This window comes from Desmodus rotundus, chromosome 2 (genome assembly GCF_022682495.2).
Source record: "Desmodus rotundus isolate HL8 chromosome 2, HLdesRot8A.1, whole genome shotgun sequence".
NCBI classification, from domain to species: Eukaryota; Metazoa; Chordata; class Mammalia; order Chiroptera; family Phyllostomidae; genus Desmodus; species Desmodus rotundus.
The window spans coordinates 119122631-119127376 of record NC_071388.1 but is presented as its reverse complement, the minus strand read 5'-3'; the positions used below and the strand labels follow the sequence as shown (position 1 = coordinate 119127376).

Genomic DNA, 4746 nt, shown 5'->3' with positions numbered 1-4746 from the left:
AATTGGCTATTGTAAAAAACACTACAATGAACATAGGGGTGCATACATTTTTTCAGATTAGTGTTTCAGGTTATTCTGGATAAATTCCCAGAAGTGGAATCGCTGGGTCATAAGGCAGTCCCATTTTTTAAGTTGTTGAGGTAACTCCATACTGCTTTCCACAGTGGCTATACCACTCTGCATTCCCAGCAACAGTGCCTGAGTATTCCCTTTTTCCACATCCTTGCCAAACATTGTTTGCTGATTTATAGATGATCGGCATTCTGACACATGTGAGGTGATATCTCATTGTGGTTTCAATTTGTGTTTCCCTGATAATTAGTGACACTGAGTATTTTTTTTTTCATATGCCTATTGGCCATCTGTATGTCCTCTTGGAGAAGTGTCTATTCAGGTCCTTTGTCCATTTTTTGATTGGACTGTTTATTTTTTGGTGTTGAGTTTTATAAGTTCATTATAAATTTTGGATATTAACCCCTTATCAAAGATATCACTGGCAATATATTCTCCCATTCAGTGGATTGTATTTTCATTTTGTTGATGATTCCCTTGTTATGCAATGAAACTTTATTTATTTATTTAATTATTTTATTGTTGTTCAATTATAGTTGTTTACATTTACCTTCCACCCCTCCCCCCACCCCAGCCAAACTCATCTCCCTCCCTTGCTTCCACCCGCCCCCCTCGGTTTTGTCCATGTATCCTTTATAGTTGTTCCTGAAAACCCTTCTCCCCATATACCCTCCCACCTCCCCACTAGTTACTATCAGGTTGTTCTTAATTTCAATGTCTCTTGTTATATTTTGCTTGCTTTTTTCTTTTGTTAATTAGGTTCCTATTAAAGATGAGATCATATGGTATTTGCCCCTCACTGCCTGGCTTATTTCACTTGGCATAATGCTCTCCACTTCCATCTATGCTGTTGCAAGGATAGGAACTCCTTCTTTCTCTCTGCTGCGTAATATTCCATTATGTAAATGTACCATGTTTTTTTGATCCACTCATTTACTGATGGGCACTTAGGTTGCTTCCAGCACTTGGCCTTTGTAAATTGTGCTGCTATGAACATTGGGGTGCATAGGTTCTTTTGGATTGGTGTTTCAGGGCTCTTAGGGCATAATACCAGCAGTGGAATTGCTGGGTCAAAGGCAGTTCCATTTTTAGTTTTCTGAGGAAATTCCATACTGTTTTCCAAAGTGGTTGCACCAGTCTACATTCCCACCAACAGTGCACTAGGGTTCCCTTTTCTCAACATCCTCTCCAACACTTGTTGAATTGTTTCTGATGGCCATTCTCATTGGTGTGAAGTGGTATCTCATTGTGGTTTAATTTTCGTCTATCTGATGGCTACTGATGATGAGCATCTTTTCATATGTCTCTGGGCACTCTGTATGTCTTCCTTGGAGAAGTGTCTGTTCAAGTCCTTTGCCCATTTTTAAATTGGGTTGTTTGTCTTCCTGGAGTGGAGTCATGTGAACTCTTTATATATTTTGGAGATTAGGCCCTTGTCTGAGGTATCATTGGCAAATGTTTTCCCATACTGCTGGTTCTCTTTTCATTTTAATGCTGTTTTCATTAGCCATGCAGAATTTTTTTATTTTGATGAGGTCCCATTTGTTGATTCTTTCCCTTATGCCCCTTGCTCTAGGGGACATATCAGTGAAAATTGTGCTGCATGGAATGTCTGACATTTTCTTGTCTATGTTTTCCCCTAGGACATCTATGGTGTCACTAGTTATATTAAAGTCTTTTATCTACCTTGAATTTATTTTTGTGTATGGTGTAAGTTGGTGATCGAGTTTCATTTTTTGTTGCATGTAGCTGTCCAGATCTCCCAACACCACCATTTGTTGAAGAAGCTACTTTTGCTCCATTTTATGCTTCTTCCCCCTTTGTCAACTATTAATTGACCATAGAGACTTGGGGTTATTTCTGGGCTCTCTGTTCTGTTCCATTGGTCTATGTGTCTGTTTTTATGCCAGTACCAGGTTGTTTTTTTTTCTTATATATTTTTTTATCTTCTTGCTTGCTTCATGACTATCTCTTTCTCTCCTATACAAGCTCCTTTTCCCCTCCCCACAAATATACTACAGGTATATTTAGAATCCCAATATACCTCTGCATTACATTAATTCATTAGTCTCTTTTCTGTTTTCTCAAGAATGTATAAAATATATGAGTATAGTAGTTTGTGTATATCATATTTAAATAAGTAGACAAAAATCAAAGGAGCCTGCTTGGATTTTTTTTAACATTGTGGAGTCCTCTGCATGTTCTTATAAATTCTGTGAGGATGTGAAAGCACTCTTTTTTTTAAATATATTTATTGATTATGCTATTACAGTTGTCCCATTTCCCTCCCCCCTCACTCCACTCCATCCTGCCCACTCCCTCCCTCCCACATTCCCCCCCTATAGTTCATGTCCATGGGTCATACTTATAAGTTCTTTGGCTTCTACATTTCCTACACTATTCTTATCCTCCCCCTGTCTATTTTCCACCTATCATCTATGCTACTTATTCTGTGTACCTTTCCCCCTCTCCCCCTCCCACTCCCCTATTGACAACCCTCCATGTGATCTCCATCTCTATGGTTCTGTTCCTGTTCTAATTGTTTGCCTAGTTTGCTCTGGTTTTTGTTTTAGGTGTGGTCGTTAATAACTGTGAGTTTGCTGTCATTTTTACTGTTCATATTTTTTATCTTCTTTTTCTTAGGTAACTCCCTTTAACATTTCATATAATAAGGGCTTTGTGATGATGAACTTCTTTAACTTGACCTTATCTGAGAAGCACTTTATCTTCCCTTCCATTCTAAATGATACCTTTGCTGGATACAGTAATCTTGGATGTAGGTCCTTGCCTTTCATGACTTATAATACTTCTTGCCAGCCCCTTCCTGCCTGTAAGGTCTCTTTGGAGAAATCAGCTGACAGTCTTATGGGAAGTCCTTTGTAGGTAACTGTGTCCTTTTCTCTTGCTGCTTCTGAGATTCTCTCCTTATCTTTATTCCTGGGTAATGTAATTATGATGTGCCCTGGTGTGTTCCTCCTTGGGTCCAGCTTCTTTGGGACTCTCTGAGCTTCCTGGACTTCCTGGAAGTCTATTTCCTTTGCCAGACTGGGGAAGTTCTCCTTCATTATTTGTTCAAATAAGTTTTCAATTTTTTGTTCTTCCTCTTCTCCTTCTGGCACCGCTATAGTTTGGATGTTGGAATGTTTCAAGATGTCCTGGAGGTTCCTAAGCCTCTCCTCATTTTTCCGAATTCTTGTTTCTTCATTCTTTTCTGGTTGGATGTTTCTTTCTTCCTTCTGGTCCACACAGTTGATTTGAGTCCCAGTTTCCTTCTCATCACTATTGGTTCCCTGTACATTTTCCTTTGTTTCTCTTAGCATAGGCTTCATTTTTTCATCTGTTTTTTGAACAGATTCAACCAAATCTGTGAGCATCTTGATAACCAGTGTTTTGAACTGTGCATCCAATAGGTTGCCTATCTCTTCCTCGCTTAGTTGTATTTTTTCCGGAGCTTTGAAGTGTTCTGTCATTTGGGCCTTTTTTTTTTTTTTGTCTTGGCACGTCTGTGTCTGTTACTTTAAGGGGCGGAGCCTTAGGTGTTATCCCCAGGCTGTTTTTATTACATGGACTTGTAATACAGTTTGATATCAAGTATTGTGATCCCTCCTGCTTTGTTCTTCTTTCTCAAAATTGCTGCAGCTATTCAGGGTCGTTTGTGGTTACATATAAATTTCTGAAATGTTTATTGTATATCTGTGAGATATGTCAGTGGTACTTTAATAGGAATTGCACTAAATCTATAAATCGCTTTGCGTAGTGTGGCCATTTTGATGATGTTAATTCTTCAATCTATGAGCATGGTACATGCTTCCATTTGTTTGTGTCTTCATTGATTTCTTTCTTCAGTGTTGTGTAGTTTTCTGAGTACAGGTCTTTTACTTCCTTGGTTAGGTTGATTTCTAGGTACTTTATTTTTCTTGTTGTTATGCTATGTAATGAGCTTTCAAATCATTCTGTTTCTCTTCCTCTCCAGGTTTTTGACCACCCACAAGTTTGAGGTATTGCTGATCAATCATATCAAAAGCTGCTTTCAAATCATTCCTCAACTCCTTGTTAACTTCTGGTGTGAGGTTCTCTGTTTTTCTTAATCATTAATAAGCATCATAATCAGTTTCTCCAAATAGTCATATTTGTGTTCCTCTTTCACTATTCTGGTAACCTCTTGCCTTGAAAGAGTCATGGGTAATTTTTCCTCTGCCAGTGCAAGTTCCAAATCTGGACTCGATTAAGTTAATGGCTCTGGTCTTCTTCTTTGGCTGTATCTTGTAGCCACATCTCTCATTATTTTCTTCTTCTTCTTGTTTTGCAAGTTCACTATGTTTGAAATATTTTTTTTAATTTCCCATCAACAGGTTTCTGTCCTCTACCAGCTGCCACTTCTGGAGGCACTCTGACTTCAGAATGTCCATGACTTTGCCCAGGTTTAAGCTTGAGTTTTCTTCTATGGCTCCTTGGGTCAAGCTTCACCCAGCTGGGCACAGTGAAGCCACATAAAATGTGAGCCCCAATACTGGAAGGCAGGACTGACAGGGGAACTTTCAGTGAAAGCTGAGGCGATCCACTTTTTAAAATATTGAAACATCTCTAAAATTGAGATGCACATTATAGTCTATGGCATTTGACATTATCAACCAGGTAGCATTCAAGACATAATTTGCCTTTAACTGAAGAAGC

The 4746-nt window shown here is 38.7% G+C and overlaps 1 pseudogene; it reads right to left on the bottom strand.

Annotated features, from left to right (window-relative positions):
- Positions 1–3995: 3995 nt before the first annotated feature.
- Positions 3996–4481, bottom strand: LOC123480672 (pre-mRNA-splicing factor 18 pseudogene; annotated as a pseudogene).
- Between the last annotated feature and the right edge of the window lie 265 nt (positions 4482–4746).